This window comes from Capsicum annuum, chromosome 9 (assembly GCF_002878395.1).
Source record: "Capsicum annuum cultivar UCD-10X-F1 chromosome 9, UCD10Xv1.1, whole genome shotgun sequence".
NCBI classification, from domain to species: domain Eukaryota; kingdom Viridiplantae; phylum Streptophyta; class Magnoliopsida; order Solanales; family Solanaceae; genus Capsicum; species Capsicum annuum.
Window position 1 is genome coordinate 17,308,470 of NC_061119.1, and position 19,044 is coordinate 17,327,513.

The 19,044-nt window shown below is 30.2% G+C and overlaps 1 long non-coding RNA gene across 1 annotated transcript; it reads right to left on the reverse strand.

Annotated features, from left to right (window-relative positions):
- Window positions 1–8,452: 8,452 nt before the first annotated feature.
- On the reverse strand, window positions 8,453–18,357 carry LOC107843014. The gene is made up of 3 exons (XR_001666242.2): window positions 17,753–18,357; window positions 12,009–13,587; window positions 8,453–11,368 (listed from the first exon to the last, which is right to left on the reverse strand). It is a non-coding gene; the product is annotated as an uncharacterized LOC107843014 (long non-coding RNA).
- Window positions 18,358–19,044: the final 687 nt, after the last annotated feature.

Sequence of the window (19,044 nt, forward strand, 5' to 3'; positions counted from 1 at the left end):
AAAGTGTAGATGTGATACAAGTTAAGGACATGATTAGGACATTAATGGCGCTTTTGAATAATAACGGTTGATAATGATATGTAAGAATTTGTTGAAATGACTGAGATAAAGAAAAAATCATAAATGAAAATGAGTGCTTACTCAGATCCCATAAACCACAAAAATCTTTTTTCCTAATAACTAAAACATTTTCATCAAAAATATGTCTAGAAAGCTACACACTGATAAATGACTTTATCACGAAAATATTACCCATTAGTGGTCATAAAAAGAAAAAAAAAAAGAAGGAAGAATTCTTTTGTTTTGACTAAGAAAAGACAAAAAATCAAATAGGTCTAATAAAAAAAAATTTATGGTCAACACTTGATATGGCAACTAGCCTTAAGTAGAGATGCTATAGAAGCACCTGCCAAAAGAACTAATATTTCTCTACAAAAATAAAATAGGTCAAATAAATTTATTTGTATGGTCAACGTTAGATATGGTCACCAGCCTTAAGCAGGGATGCTATATAAGCACCTGTCAAGGCAGTTAAATATTTTTCTATAAATACTTCTTTTTATATAACAAATATTTTTTTGGTATCTCCTCTTTCTTATATCTGACGAAAAAAATTCTCAATCTATTGAAGGAATATACAATTCAATGGCAGCTCCCTATTACGGTATGATTAATGAAGTTCATGTGGTGCTTGTTGATAATGACAAAGAGTTTGTTAATAACATGGTTGATCTACTAAAGTCTTATGACTATAAAGGTGACATCTCTAAAAATAAATCTACAACTTGTAATTATTGATTCTATGATACGACTAACCTCTGTGATTTTTTATATATGATTTAATTAATATGATTTTTTATCTCATTTATGATTTAAGCATCTATCTCTTTTTAGAATTGAATTATATATCTTGTAAATCTTGGATTTCTATTTTTCTTGTTGTCATAACACTATTTTCATATTTTTATATTTGTTTTACTAGTTAATAAATGAGTTTTACATGGTTATAAAGAGGCAATTAGATTTTCTATTTTTGGTTCTTACTATAAGCAGATCATACACTCGATTAGCTTCTATGTCCTAGGTGGGACATAATTTTATGTTAATTTTAATAATTTAATCAATTTACATTGAATGTTACACTTGATATTTTAAGAAAAAAATATTCTTTATCAATTAATGTGAGAGTAAAATTTATTTGATCCCTCGATAATAACTTTCAAATATGTAGAGCATTAATTTATACTAATTTATCTATCATTTAATTTTGTTAGTTGGTGAAGATAAAAAATCAAGATAATGGAAGGAAAGATAAAGAGCAAGAGAAGGACAAGATAAGATTTGATTTTTGCTAATTGACCATGAGATAATTTATTTTTTTTTTGTCATTTACTATATTAAGAAGAAAAAAAAGTGGAGAGATTTGATCTATATAAAATAAAAACATTTTCTTTCCTTTTTTTAATTCAAAATTGTCCTCTTAATTTCAATGCGTTCTTTATATTTTGTTATTCAATAAAATAAATCGCACCTCTTAAAAAGTTTTTATTAATTTATTTTAATCTACACGTGTCATTTCATCCTTTTGGCCATAGATGGACCTCGAATTTTAAAGTATTTTAATTTATTTTTTCTTAATTTCTAAAGAATAAATTGAATCTGGCTTAATGATTACTTGCTAAATCATTTTGATGGATCAATCTTGATGTGCATTTTACTACTTTATATATTTAATTTTTTGAAATTTAAATTTTTGAAGACAATAGACGATTTTCATAATATTTGAGAGAATTGGTAAAGTTATAATTAACTTACCTAAAAACATCTTTAAATGGTAACTTTTTTGAATTATTTTACTCTACAAAAAAAGGCATATAAGTGACAATTTTTGTATAGTTTATTTTGGTGTTTTATAACTTTTTTTCTTATTAGTTTTGGTTTGATTGCTCAATTACTTTTTTATTATTCATTGGTTGTTCTATGTGCAAGGCGCGTTAAATTATTTTGACTTGAATTTCTTTGCTAGATACTTTTGTAGGTACCATGTAATATGTAGACATAAAGTAAGTAATTTGATATTATTAAATAAAATAAATAATAGCAATAGGAATTATACTTTAATTTATTGGCATTAAAAAGTTACATAGACCTGATAGGAAAAAAGAAGTTTTTTTCTCTTTTCAACTTTTAGAAACTTCTGACATTCAAAATCAATGCATAAATAATAAATCATTTTATTTTAGATACGACAATAACAACAAATCTAGTTTAATCCCACAAGTGGGATCAAGAACAAGAATAGGGTGTATGCATCGTATACCTTTAGGGGTCATTTGGTAGAGTGTATAAGAATAATGCAAAATATGGTGTATTAGTAATGCTTGTATTAGCAATACTTGTGTTAGTTATGCTTGTATTTTTCTTATACAGTGTTTGGTTCGATGTATTAAAAAAAACATGAATTACATAATTTCTAAAATAAAATATTTTTTTTACATAATACCCTCAATATATATGTTGGAAAGAATGCGAAAAAATTTTTGAGGGGCAATAGATGCTCAACAAAAAACAATTGAAAAAGACAACAATAATACAAGCATGAACAACAACAACAAAAAACAATAGTCGAGGATAAAGAATCAATTGATAGAAATAAGAATTTTAGAAATGAAAAAACCAAACTAATACTAGTACCCGGGAAAGGAAAAGCAAAACACTCAAGTACCTATTAACCTTCTATCCGATTCCTCGACCTCCACACCCTTTTATCAATGGTCATATTCTCATTGAGAAAAGTTGTATCATGTTCTGCCTAATTATTAGGTTTTAGTGAAATGCGAATGGAAAATGGAGAAAAGAAAATGAAAGAAAAGTTAAATATATGTTCATTTTATAAAAGGAGTGTTCTCCCACATTAGTTGGACAAAGAAAAATTCTTGCGCTTAAATATAGAAGCACCCTTTTGTGTGGATAGTGAGATAAGAAGAAGACAAGCCTCGAGCCATCGTTGTCGCTTGCTCGGCTCTGCTTATACTTTGAATTTGGATTTGAATTTGTCAAATGATAGATCATTTGAAACTTGAGAGTTAACGATGTTTTAATTCAAAAATCTGATACAAAAATATTCTCCACTTGAAGACGCATGGAGAATGTGTCGAGGTATGTCACAATGCACCTCAAAGGAACGCGACCCTTTGAGGCACTGATTGGAAGTGAAATTAATAACATGCGAGCGAAGGTCACTATCTACATGTAGATGGGCTCCACAGATGAGGTAGTACATTCTGTTTTTCACAAAAAGTGACCTGCGGTCATATATAGGCCACCTACTGGCGTAAGTGGGTTCTGTGGGTTGGCGACGGTCTGAAGCAATGTGTCTATTCAAGAATTATTGCTTCCTTTTTCATTCTAAAATCTTCATCATTGACTAGAAATAACTTGTTTAAAGATTAAGTCCTGACAATTGGTATTCTAAAATACTGAAGTATTTGTCAAAGTTTAAAAAGAAAATGATGAATGAAACTGAACAACAAGTTAATTCGCTTGTGAATGATGCTTTTTCAATGGCAATCAATATTGTGTCATTAAGTTGTTCAGATGTTGCTCTATAAATGGCAATGATAGAAAAATCAAAAAATATTATAGTGTGAACTTTAAAAAATGACAACAAATGATGTTATTTTAGCTTATCAAACTTGAATTGAAAAGGTACACAAGTAGAGATCCTCATGTCCCTGAAGAATAAAAGTTTGAAAATCAATTATTTGGTTTGATAAATCTTGTGATTTATTTCAAGATAGAAAAAAAAATAATGAGCTAAATGAGAAATCATCAATGATGATGGTTGCAAATCATGTTAAGGATGATGCTTCAAGTAATAAGAAGAGGAAGAAATCTTTTAGACAAGAGAAAGAGCAGAATAAGAAAACGTTAAAAGGCAAGTTCTATAATTATAATGAAGTTGGCCACAAAGCTCTAAATTATCAAGTTTTGAAGAAGAACAAGAAAAGAAATCATATAAACATGTTGGAAGAAACTTGAAAATTGGTGTGTTATGATCACTGAATACAATCTAGTTGGAAATCCAAATAAATGGTGGTTTAATTCAGGAGCCACTAGATATGTTTGTGCGGAAAAAAAGCTTTTGTTATTTATGATACCATTGGTCCCAAAGAATTGATCTTCATGGAAAGTAATACAATAGCTAAGGTTGAAAAAAAAAGAGGAAGATATTCCTAAAAATGACTTCTAACAAGGTTTTGACTCTCAACAATGTTCTTCATGTTCCTACTATTAGGAAGAACTTAGAGTTGACAATATTTCTCGTTAAAAATGGGTTTAAGTGTGTTTGTTTTGGAGAAAGTTATAATAAACAAGTATGAAATGTATGTAGGAAAGAGATACCTCAATGAGGGTTTTTTCAAACTTGATGTAATGGCTATTGAAATGAATAAAGTTGAGGCTTCTTCTTACTTGCTTGAGTCAAATGAATTGTGGCATAGTCGTTTAGGACATGTAAATTACAAAACCTTGTAAAAATTAATTAGTTGGAAAGTTTTGCCTAACTTTGAGTGCAATAAATCAAAGATTCAAACATGTGTTAAATCGAAATATGCTAAGCATCTGCATAAGCCTGTTGAATGAAATTTCAATCTCTAAGACTTAATTAATAGTAACATTTGTGATATGAAGTCAACACTATCTCAGTGAAAAAAAATATTTCATAACTTTTATTGATGATTGCACTAGATATTGTTATGTTTATTTGTTGATGGTAAGGATGAAGTAATAGAAGTATTTAGAAAATATAAAATTGAAGCTTAAAATCAGTTGGATAAAAATATTAAAATGATAAGAAATACCATTGGTCCCAAAGAATTGATCTTCATGGAAAGTAATACAATAGCTAAGGTTGAAAAAAAAAAGATATTCCTAAAAATAACTTTCAACAAGGTGTTGACTCTCGACATATTCTCCATCTTCCTACTATTAGGAAGAACTTAGAGTCGACAACATTTCTCGTTAAAATGGGTTTAAGTGTGTTTGTTTTGGAGAAAGTTATAATAAACAAGTATGAAATGTATGTAGGAAAGCGATACCTCAATGAGGGCCTTTTCAAACTTAATGTAATAGCTATTGAAATGAATAAAGTTGAGGCTTCTTCTTACTTGCTTGAGTCAAATGAATTGTGGCATAGTCGTTTAGGACATGTCAATTACAAAATCTTGCAAAAATTAATTAGTTGAAAAGTTTTGCCTAACTTTGAGTGCAATAAATCAAAGTGTCAAACATGTGTTAAATTGAAGTATGCTAAGCATCCGCATAAGCCTGATGAATGAAATTTCAATTCCTTAGACTCAATTCATAGTGACATTTGTGATATAAAGTCAACACTATCTCAGTAGAAAAAAATATTTCATAACTTTTATTGATTATTGCACTAGATATTGTTATGTTTAATTGTTGATAGTAAGAATGAAGTAATAGAAGCATTTAGACAATATAAATTTGAAGCTTAAAATCAGTTGGATAAAAATATTAAAATGATAAGAAGTGATAGGGGTGCGGAGTATGAATCTCCTCTTGCAGAGATATATTTGGAAAATGAAATTGTCCATCAAATAACTGTCCCGCATTCACCTTAATCGAATAAAATTACGGAAAGAAAAAAATCAAATATTGAAAAAAATTATCAATGTCCCATCAAAAGATACAATCAATTCCATAGAGTGTCCCATAGAAAGAAACAATTAATTCCATATGAGAAATGAAAAGGAAGGATATCCAACTTAAAATATTTCAGAGTGTGGGGGAGTCTATCCAAAGTCCAAGTTCATATAACCAAAAGGGTGAAAAAAATGGCCAAAGATATGGATTGTGTTTTCATTGGATATGCTAAAATAGTAAAGCATGTCAATTTTTGGTTCATAAATCCAATCATTCGGATATCCATGATAATTTGGTAGTTAAATCAAATAATGTGAGTTTTTTTAACACATTTATCCATATAAGACTAGACATGAGTTGTCTAATGAAGGGTTTAATTGACCTAGGATAAACCAAGGAAGAATATACTTAATGAAGAGAAAATGTTGACTTCTTTTAAATCATATTTTGTAATATTTCTTCTTAAAAATGAGCCACAAACATATAAAGAAGCGATGTTGTCTGTGGGCTCATCCTTTTAGAAAGAGATTGTCAATAGTAAGACTGATTCAATTTTGAGCAGCCATACTTGGGAGTTGGTTGAGCTTCCTCTAGAAAATAAACCTTTAAGTGCTAAATGATTCTTCAGAAGGAAAATAAAAGTTGATGGTACTATTGACAAATACAAGTCAAAACTTCTTGTGAAAGGCTTTATAAAAAAAAGATCTTGATTATTTTGAGACATAGTCACCAGTTATGAATATTGAAACTTAGACTAGAAAATTAGTTATAGATATTTTAATGAGACTATGTGAATCATTGCCTTCAAAAATACCCTCAGTTAACTTATTGGGCCAGAACTACCCTTCAAGTATTGAATTAGGTTCAAAAATATTCCTCCATCCACCTTTATGGTTCAAAAATAACCTTGCAACTAATGATTTTTTAAATCATAATTAAAAATTCGGAAAAGGGTCACAAATACCCTTTGAATATTGAAATTAGTTCAAAGATACCCCTTGATCCACCTTTATAACTCAAAAATAACCTTACAACTAATGATTTTTTAAATAATAATTAAAAATTTATTAAATGCATGACAATTTTCTATTGGTCAAAACTAAATTAATTAAAATGTTAAGCCCAATCTGGACTCTACTAAAACTACCCGATCCAAACATACAAAAATAATCATAAGTTTGATCGATAAATGATGTGAACTGTGTGGCGTGAAGTGGTCTCGCACAAGGAATGCCCTTGTGAGTGGTGGCAAGACAATTTGATATTTATAAACAAAAAATAGTGACAACTATTTAGGAAAGAATGTCGTATTTTTTTTATACAAACTAAATGTATCACGTAAAATGAAATGGAGGAAGTAACAAGATAGTGTTGCCTAAGACGTGGCATAACCAAGACATCTCAATTAGATTTACTAGCTAACACAGAGAAATATACATCACAAAAAAATATCAAACTAACATTATAATTAGGGGATAGAATTCTTCACAACATTTCATTAGACTGACAGATTCTAAGTCAACAAAATTTCTTCATTTTATAGTAAAAATTACTCATATTACCATGTAATTTTAGTTGGGACAAATTTTATACGATTTGGTCGGGTAGTTTGAGTTGGGCTCAAATTGAAATTAATATTTCAATTAATTTAGTTTCAATCAATATAAAGCTGCCACATATTTAATAAAAATTTTAATTATGATTTTAAAAAAATCATTAGTTGAAAGGATATTTTCGAACCATAAAGGTGGATGGAGGAATATTTTTTAATCAATTTCAATACTTGAAGGGTATTTCTGACTCTTTTTCGAATTTTTAATTATGATTTTAAAAAATCATTAGTTGCAAGGGTATTTTTGAGTCATAAAGATGGATGAATAAATATTTTTAAACAAACTTCAATAATTGAAGATATTTCTGATCCAATAAATTAATGGAGGATATTTTTGAGCCAACTTCAATACTTTAACAATATTTCTCCCTTTTTTTCCGATTTTCAAATGAGTGACAATATGCTAGTAGTTCCTAATAAATGTCCCTCCACCACTTACCTAAAATGGATTTTGGTTGCAAGTCAAAAGACACAAAAAATGTGGTTAAGACTAAGATCATTCTAAATAATTGACCGGACAATACTCATGTGGCAATCGTAACACATAAAGTAGGAAATATTTTTGACTTTAATTTGTTATTGATCAGATAAATGTTGGACCATTTGCATGTCCTAGCAGCACTCAGATTTTTCTCATGAATCGAAAAATTGTCACACGTAAATGAATTTCAAATCTTACACTTCTGATTCACTAACTTGTGAGATAATAAGTCTCATACAATTAGTGTCAATTATGTGAGGCACCAAACAAAATCTATGTATATCTAATAAGAGAGGTAAAACTACTATGTGGCAGCACCTTATAAAAGCAGCAATATTTTAAACAAAAAAATATTTAAAAACCTATTTTTTTAGCGCACTTAACTTCCACATCCCCGTTACAATGAAAATGCAGTTTTTAAAAGATGAATAACACCGTTCGCTTACAAATAATTTTTGCTAATTTGCTAATAAACTTTTACTTATTATTCTATCTTTATTAATAATATTGTCTTAAAAAACAATTTAAATAACAAAAGATACAAAAAAAGCAATCTTCATTATAACATTAAAAAAAATTACAATACAAATTTAAACAACAATAACTGCCAAAAAAACAACATTAACTAAAGATGGAAAAAAAAACGTTTTTCATTACATTCTTAAAAAATATTTAAACATCAATAACTGCACAAAAAAAATAATAATAAATTAGGAAAATTTTAAACAATAACAAATGCTAAAAAGAAAATGAGATATACACATGCCATCTAACAAGTTCGTTTATTTTAATTATTAAAATCTAAAATAATAAAAAGTAAAAAATAAGAAATTTAAACAGAAACGTGTATATCCTTTTAATTAGGGATAGTTTGAAGGAATTGGTTTTAAAACCACCAGCTAAATTCCTTTTTCTGATAATTGTCTTTCTTTACCACTCATTTTCTTATTCTTATATAATCCTTACAACGTTCTACATTTTTCGCAGTTTATATATGTCCTTAGATTAGATTTCTGACATTCTGCAATCTACGTAGTAATCATATATGGTTTTTCATAGTATCTCACAAATTACAAGCAGTTCTATGCAATGGAGTTTGAGAGTAAGAATTATTCACCTTTGACAATTGCAGGATAAATTCAAACCAGATATACCATATTCATTAGATATGATTTTACGGGATTCTAAGGTACTACTTGCTTTTTACTAATTTTTCATATTTTACAGTGTTTACATTTATAATCTTCCTTTTTTTTAATTTTTAACGTTGTAATTGCATTGAACACTACTAACTTCTCCGTCTCAAATTAGGGCGATCGCATACATGCTTCAATTGGCAAGTATGATATTAAGTTTTTCAAGAACAAGATGGACGAACTTGGGTTATATCACATTAACGACTTTGTTGTTACATCAAATTCCAAGAAATTTAAGACTACAATGCACAAGCACAAGTTGATTTTCATAAAAACGACTTTTGTCGAGAAAATTACTGATCCTTCATTTCATATGGACATATTTAATTTACATCCATTTGACCGACTGACAATTCACCATATTGTCGATGACACAAAACTTTTTGGTAATGATTCTCTTCATAGTCCGTTTAAAATTTATCAATAATCTGTGCTTTTTATTTTTACTAATCCATCTATATTTATAGATATTGGTCAAGTTGTGCCATATGAAGCTGTTCAAACATTCAAGCAAGGAGACAGTAATAGTGTATTTATAAATATTGTGCTAGAAGATGATAAGTATGCCTTATTTTCTTTTTCACATTATAATTTGTGGCACTACCACATCCACTGATTGTTGATTAGATTTCTTTTTTACATTACAATTGGCCCTGTCATATTCACTGATCGTTGATTACAGATGAAAAAAGAATTAGAGAACAAAGAGTCATTAAGAAAAATGCACATACAACATCAGTGAAGATCTTTACAACTCCATCTAAGCCTTAATCAAAATATAATTTCAGTCTAAAAAAGAGACTTTTCTAACTAATTGCTTTAACTAATGTGCAATATATAAATTTATTATACTTTATGTTAAAGCTGCAACATTAAATACACATATATTGTAGATTGAAAATAGTAATGTAAATCATTCAATGAAATCTTTATTCTTACAGGAGGAATGGACTTTCAATAACTTTATGGGGTGAACTTGTAGATCAAATTCAATCTTATTTGAGTGCATCCACAGATGAACCTTTGATTGTGGTTCTTCAATTTATGAAGGCTCAAAAATACAGAGGTACGAATATTTCAAACTATAATACATAACAGATTTATTCAAAAATTATTTTTATTTTCAGATTCTAAATATTATTTCAAACAGATGTCTACTCTATTCGTAATTGTTGGTATCAAACTAAGCTATGGATAAATTCATCTCTGCCGTAATCTATTGCTTTTAAATCCAGGTTTATCACATCCAACTATTATTTTAACACATTTATCAATTAAATTTAATATTAAAATTTAGAATATATATTAATGTATAATATTATACTATTTTTCATTCAGATTAAATGCAGCATGTGATTCTAACTATGAGCGGCTTAGCCAAACAAGTTCTCAACAATGTTATTCTATCACGGATGAGTTGGTCAAAGGAATTGTACCTTTTAAATATTATCAATGATTTGATTCTATGCACAGAAGTGAGTTGAATAAATTTTTTCATTCCTGATAAACTTAACACAATGTGTTTAAATATTATAATAATATTTTCTCTATCAAACATGAAGCTAGCTATTGGATTGCTGCAAAAATTGTTTGTTTGGATCTTGAACATAGATGGTCATACTTGGATTGCAACAAGTGTATAAAGGTTGAACAAGATGGAAACTCATTTTTTTGTCCAAAATGCAATTCAGAAGCAAAAGTTGTTCACAGGTTATCACAATCCTACATGAATTTTTATCAAGAAAAAACTTTAATTTGTTAACATGATAAAGAATGAATTTGAGGTATAGGCTACAAGTTCGTGTAATGGATGGAACTGGTCTTATAATCCTATTACTTTGGAACCGTGAGGCTGTGCAACTTATGGGGAAAACTGCAAAAGAGCTAAAAGAGGACTTAATTGATGATGATGAATGTTCGTATCCAAGTGAACTGGATGATATCATTGAAAAAAAAAACATGTTTAAGGTCATGGTGAAGAAATCTAATATATATAAGCAGGATGAAGTCTACAAAGTTCTAAAATTTGTTGATGATGAAGCTCTTTTCAAGGAGTACTGTCATCCTTCACTAAAATACACTGTAAGTGCTACTTTGTATAAAGAAATATAAATCTCACGTTCTATAAAAATTATAAATTTTATTTTAATGACATTACAGTATTTCATTAGGATTCTCTGTTTGAATTTCATTAGGATTCTCTATTTGAAGGTGCACAAAACAAGAGAGGTGATGAGCTTTTTGAGGTAATTATATGTTGCATTTGTAGGTGTTTAAATCTAAACTTTTCAAAAAGTATAACAATGTTGCTATAAAGTAATAACATACCTTTTTGTAATGGATATTCATCTTTTTTTCATCACAAACATGCATTTTTGTATCCTGCTTATATATTTTCTTTGCCATATCAACCTTGACACAAACAAAAGAGAGTGATAATCATTAAAAACTTCATTTTATCATTTACATAATTAGTACAAAGATATTTATCAAAATAAAAAAGCTGAATAAATTTTAGCATCATTACGAGTTTTATTCTTATCTAACATAGTTTCAATCTATGCAATCTATTCCAGACTCCCATCAAGAACATTCTATCAGGTTGTGGATCATCTCGAATAGAAATTAGTGTTGAATCGATAGAAAAACAGTATACCAAAAGAAGCAAAGGTGTTGGAAAATTGCCAATGCAGAAATATAATGATGAATGTAATGACAAACAATCCACCAACAAGATCCGCAAAGTGATTAAGAAGGAAAAAAACATGAGTAGTCGAATCCATGTTCAACTGTAACTTTTATGTTAATTTTAATTTCAGTTTATTTTGTAATGAACAAGTACTATATTAGATATTTGCTAATGTAATGAAGAATATGTGTGGTTGTTTCACTCCATAAATTACAGTTTGAAAAACATCTTTAAATATCATGCTGAATGTGTTTCCTTACACAAACAAGTTTCAGCAGACAAAATGCTGGTGTGAGAAAAATGAGAGCATGACTGAAAAATAATATGAAAAAATTTGAAAAATGAGAGTAGTAATATCCTTACATAGAAACAGATCATTATTCAGTTTTCAATTAACTTGCCAGCCATGAAAAATGATAGTAATAGTATCCGTACATAGAAACAACATCATTAATCAGTCGTCAATTAACTTGACAGTTGCAGCCTTCTTGGTTGGTTCCAGGACATACATTAACTCAGCACAGTAGCCCTGTGCATCAATGATTCTTCACACGGACACCAAAGAACTCATACTTATCTTAGGAACAACATAGACCAAATATGACAAATCCATTAAATTGATAGTTGAAAATGGACCTATATGCTTTTCAAGCAAAATATTATAAGACCACAAATTTGACACAAAGACACGAGAGTGGCCTATGGATTGAATGGTTGTAGATATGTCTGTGGTAGAGTCCAATGACAACGAGTGGTTCTTCTTCTGCCCAAAGGATCGTAAGTACCAAAACGGGCAACGATTGAACCGAGCAACAGAACGAGGCTACTGGAAAGCTACTGGTAAAGATAGAAACATAACAACTAAAAAGGGAGCAAAAATTAGCATGGAGAAAATCTTGGTATACTTCATTGGTCGAGCTCCTGAAGGAAAGAGGACTCATAGGGTGATTCATGAATATCGTGCAACTGAAAAGTCATTGGATGGATCACACACTGGCCACGTTTGCACATCCTTCATTCATCTTATGTCTTGAATTTCTATTTCTATTTTCTGTATAAAAGATTGATTGCATCATTGTGCAATTATTGGTCACATTGATCAGTGTCTAGGATGTAATATATACATAAGATGTGTAGCTCAAGTCAATCATGCCAATGCAATATGTTGTATATTCATTAATGGGTTACTTGAACATATACAGTTATTTCCAATCTTATTTGGTTCCTGTCTGCTTTTCACGAGTGATAAAAAAATGCACATATTTGCAACTTTTATGGCTATAGCATTTCATTTTCTAGCTTTCTTCTTTAGAAGATGTTGTATAGATAACTCCTTCTCTATGAAGTTTATTTGTTCTTTTAGCTCATTCCTAATTGGAATAGACTAGCGAAGTGCCCTACACTTAGCGGCAGTGTACTACTGAACTACATTAAAAGTGCCCTTACAATTAATTCCGAATATATTAGTTCTTTAGATGTCCCAATTACTGAGTTCTATCTGAAGCATCTACCTATGACAACAACATACCCAATATATTCCCACATAGTGGGGTCTGGATTCAAATCATCTACCTATTTAAAATAAATTGAAGAACTTTGTGCCTACACCTTACTTTTGAATTTGAATCAGGAACACAATTATATTTCTATTGTCATTTGTCGTGAAGCAATGAAAATTCGGTTCATACTGGGAAATATGATTTGCCTGTTGCAGGGTGCCTTTGTGCTTTGTCGTTTGTTTAGGAAGAGTAATTTAAAGCAGGATGAGCATGTTGAAAACTCCAATTTAGATGCTAACAGAATGCTTCGGTTGCCAAATCACCTACCGAAGATGAATTTTCAGAGGGAGCCACTCCTTTAACAGTCGTACAACCTTTAGGTGATTGTGATAAAAGCTATGCAGCAACGTTTCCCAAAGGCGAGTTGTATGGAAAACAAATACCTGTTGACGTAAACATCATATAGCTTCATGTTCGCTAACTTACGGTTATCCGGACTGTTTGAAAACTATCTTTGACTTTGACTAACTTTGAAAAAAGAAGTTTTTTTTTGAAAAAAAAAAGTGATTTTAGGAAAAAATTTGTATAAAACTAAATTTTGACGACTTAGCAAGGGATTTAACCAAGTTTAAGCAAATAAGCACAGAAAAAGAGATAGAGGAGAAAGTAAAAGACTTAGGTCATTGGACCCAAATCAATAAACCCTGTCCTAATCTAATTGGACTTTTGACCCGTAACCTGTCCTAAACTATTCTTTCAGGCTCGTTCGCCCAAAATTTGCTCCACCTGTATTAAATTTACAACTTTAACTTCGAGGCCCAAATGAATGAATGATAGAATAATAAATAAATAAATAAATGAGTAAATAAATAAATAAAAGCAACAATGAATAAGTAAATAAATGAGAAAATGAGACTTTCAAGTCTCCTTTGCCGCTTCAAAGATAAGACTTTGACCCATTCTTCTTCTTCCAACTTCTTGTGTTTAGGGGTGTTCATGGGTCGGTTTGGATCGGTTAGCGGTTAAAATCATAACCAAAACTAATTTAGTCGGTTTTTGAATTTATAAAATCAAACCAAACCACAAAAAGAAAATAACCATCGGTTTGGTTCTTATCGATTTGGTTCGATTTTTCGGTTATTGACTAGCCTAATCCAACCATCTCTAAAATAAACTCCTTTTTTTAACCCATAGAAAAGAGTATCACATTGAACAATTTCTCATGAAATATTTGTACAGTGATGGACAAATGACACTATAAACTCTTAAAAATTAGAACAAACGCATTAAACAAACCAACATTGAAATGAAAAGCACCAGCTTTGTATTGTAGGCACTAAGATCATCCAACAACATACAAACACATACATGTACATTGTAAAATAGAGTTTTGTATTATGTTTCAGTGTACTGCAAGAAGAGACAGAATTGGGCAAATTTGAGTTATCTGTTTACTTTAAAGACTAGCTAGTTGAATAAACAAGGAGACATAAACTACCATTTGAACCAGGGACCATGGCAACTCGTATTGTGAAAGCTGAAGTAGAAAAAGTGAGATAGGGATCATAGGGTTAACTTATTAGTAATAGAAGGTACAGTTGGGCTTGGGTTTGGGGGCTTTGAGCAATTGGGCTAAAGTATTAGTTGGGCTAGACATAGATTAAAATTTAATTTTAGATTAAATTTAATAAAATATTTATATTTTATTTATAAATTATATATATATATATATATATATATATATATAAAATTTATTTAAGTAAAACCATAATCAAACCAAATAGCATCGGTTTTTTAAAATTTAAAACCAAACCAAACGTCGGTTTTTTTAATCGGTTTGGTTCGATTTACGGTTCGATTTGGTTTTAAACCAAACCCATGAACACCCCTACTTGTGTTTATGCTCTATGTAATCAACTTAGGATTTAATCTTCGGGCTTAACTCAAAAGGGTGGGCCTCATTGACCTATGATGAATATATAAAGGAAAAAGAGTCCACGTGGAGCTCAAACGATTTCCATGCAAAAAAAGGCAAAGTAAAGCACATTAATAAAGGAAGTAAACATATGGTCAATCAAAATTGAAAAACTAAAGATGGTTATTACATGATCAACCAAAGAAAATTAATACATAGTAACTACAGACAGTAACATGACACGATTCTTAAATGATCAAAAGCCAATCAGAAAAACAATAGGACATGTTCATATCAATTCGACAGTGAAAGGCAATATTAAAAAACAATGGGCCTTACAATTAAACTAATCTAACATTTCCCAAAAATGGTAAAATAGATTCAAGAGCACAAAGGCAAAGCCTGTAACACTTTGGAATAGTCATGTTAGTCATGTGGAGATAAGATGAACCCAAATTCAAAAATACCAAACAAAGGGAAAAGACCATAAATATCTAGGCGGAAGTTATTTAGTCCAATCAAAGATTCATTCTTAGAAGTAAAGTCATACGTTGGGCGAATCAATTTCAATATTTCAGACAGAAGCGAATAGGCTTTATCCTTATACTGAAACTAACTCACCCTTGACATCTTCAAACTTCAAAGAAGAATCTTTTAGAAATAGAAGAAAGAGAAATTGATGAAGAACGTCTTAGCCAAAGAGATGACCGATTAGGCACTTATAGAATGATACACAGATAAGACTTTTACGAATCCAAACCTAATATGCACATGGCTACCTCCGGCACTATTTGCATTGCTTAACAAATAATTTCACCAGAAAAAACAGGTTTAAAGAATTTCTGAATACACGATATCATTTCAAAGAATCATAAATGCCAAAAAGACTTTGCTTTATAAGCAACCCTACTGCTTGAAAACCACATTTAAAGGAGGTGAAAATTCAACAGTTGTACGTGAAACTTGCACCAAAAAATAGCGAAAACTAGAATAATTAACAAGAAAAGAGGGGAGGGTAAGTTTATTAAATGGGGGCAGAAATTTCAGTTTTAACATATAAGACATTTCATCACAAAAAGCACCAAATCTAAACTAAAGCTTGAAAACATAGCATATAAGACGTAGGTGGACAGAATATTCATCAAACAAACATGGATATTAAACAAACCAACTAAATAGGGAAGGAGTCGAGTTCAAAAATAGACTTTTATGGACTGGCTGCCGAGAATACATGATTATTGAGAAGACACGATTACCTTCGATTATTAAGAAGAACATACATGACTAACGATTGGTGATTCAAGTAATCACTACAAAAAACCTTATTTCAAGAGAAACTAAAATTGACTACAACTTAACGGATTATTACATGATATACTCTAACAAATGAATTTGACAAGATTGGACTAAAATAATTTCACCAGAAAAAACAGGTTTAAAGAATTTCTGAATACACGATATCATTTCAAAGAATCATAAATGCCAAAAAGACTTTGCTTTATAAGCAACCCTACTGCTTGAAAACCACATTTAAAGGAGGTGAAAATTCAACAGCTGTACGTGAAACTTGCACCAAAAAATAGCGAAAACTAGAATTAGTAACAAGAAAAGAGGGGAGGGTAAGTTTATTAAATGGGGGCAGAAATTTCAGTTTTAACATATAAGACATTTCATCACAAAAAGCACCAAATCTAAACTAAAGCTTGAAAACATAGCATATAAGACGTAGGTGGACAGAATATTCATCAAACAAACATGGATATTAAACAAACCAACTAAATAGGGAAGGAGTCGAGTTCAAAAATAGACTTTTATGGACTGGCTGCCGAGAATACATGATTATTGAGAAGACACGATTACCTTCGATTATCAAGAAGAACATACATGACTAACGATTGGTGATTCAAGTAATCACTACAAAAAACCTTATTTCAAGAGAAACTAAAATTGACTACAACTTAACGGATTATTACATGATATACTCTAACAAATGAATTTGACAAGATTGGACTAAAAAAAATGAATAAGCATAAAAGACTGGAGACAACATCTTAAATTCTTTAGTGAATTCAAAGAAAGAATAAAAAAAAATCCTTTTTAAAGCCTCAGATGTCATAAATAGTCAAGATGATTTCTTGAGATTTTCTCGCTAAAATAAATTTCCACAATTCAAATTTAATCAAGCGGTTACTACCAAATTACCGTCTTTAGGCTACTTGGAGACTAAACCAGGCCATGAAGTCCACTTATATGTTCAGGCACAATAGGCATACATATTCATGCAGCAACGTCAAAAACAGTTTAAAATGAACACAAATTAACACTAGGAAAGATATTGGCGCCGAATATGGACATCGAAAGTATTCAAAACTTGAATAAGCTCAGCTAGCTCACATGTTAAAAAGTCCTATATTTCAGAACATATTAACTATCACAATGAAAACGTCTACGGTAACAACATGGACAATAGACCTAAACAGAAAAGAGCTACTAAAACAAAATCACTACAGCAAGAGGGGAACATCGATTCAACAAGCGGCATAACAATTCATATCACATACAAATCCTACGGCCTTCATAGCCATCTACAGCTACTCCCAACAAACAAAACAATACTATTATTACACCAGAACGGGATGAAGAAGAGAGATAAGAAAATGATAGCGGAAATAAAAATGGAAAAAGGTATTTACCTCTTCGAAGCAACAAAATGAAACTACGAACTGTCGTCGAAACCTCCTCGCTACCACCGGAAAACCTCTGCGACTCCGAAAAGTTCGAGTAATCGTCGGTTTTTCACAAAAAAAATTTATTAGAAAAATTATTATGTATGATCTGAAGCTTTTTTTTCCCTCCAAGACTTGGGGTTTTCAGCTTAAGAAGGTATTTTTATAGAAGATTTTTAGGGCTCCGAAAAATGGTTCTACCGATGTGGGATCAGACCATCAAAGGGGCAAATTTGGTATCATTAACACGGATTTTTGAATTTTGAAATGGTGTTAAGATTGTGAGGTGGGATTGTACGAAATCGTACCATTACCGTTGGTGTATGAACTGTCCAGCTTCTGGAAATTTCTCCAAAGTTGTTGTGGACGATTTCGCGGGTTGGACACGAATTCGGGTTCGACTGGGTCGGTTTGGAGTTGTCGAAGAGTCGGGTAGGTTGGCTTTGTTGTTGTTTGGAGCTGTTGTTGAAGTTGCACTGTACGGCTGTTGTCAATGATGTTGTTGCTGATGGAATCGTATGTCGTTGATGTTATTGCTGATGGAATCGTATGTCGTTAAAAATCAATTTGTCAATTGCAATGCTTATGACCGAATTAAATAAATTGACTAAATTCAATTGAAATTCGATACGAATTAAAAGCTCATTTAATCTCGAGCTTCTTGATTTAATAAAATCAAATACATATTTATTCGAATAAATTATTTTTATGAATAAATTATATTTAGATCAAGATTTTAATTATTAAAATTTATTTCAAGATAAGCCTTGATTAAATTCGATATTTTGTAAAAATAATTATATAAGTAACAAAATTATATAATTTCGTATAATTAAATACGATAATACATAGTCGCTACTTAAAAATGACAAAATTATGTATAAAAATATTTTAAAATTTTTTTATTTGGATAAAATAAATATTTTTGATTTTATTAAAAACTGAAGAAACTCAAAATTAAATTTAGTCGTGGAGGGCAAAAATTAGGTGTCAACATCCACATTATGATTTCTAACTAAATTATGTATGAGGTACAGTAATGATGGATCATCAAAGATTAACACAACAACAACATACCTAGTGTATTCCCATCAAGTGGGATGCATCAAAGATTAATGATGAAAGAAATTGCATAGAAGGCTAGCTGAAAGACAATTTTTATGATTTCGAGTACTTTAACAATCCATAATAGAATTATAGAGAGGTCGTGAATTTATCAAATTATCGAGATTCAAGAACATACTCGATAAGGATTTAAT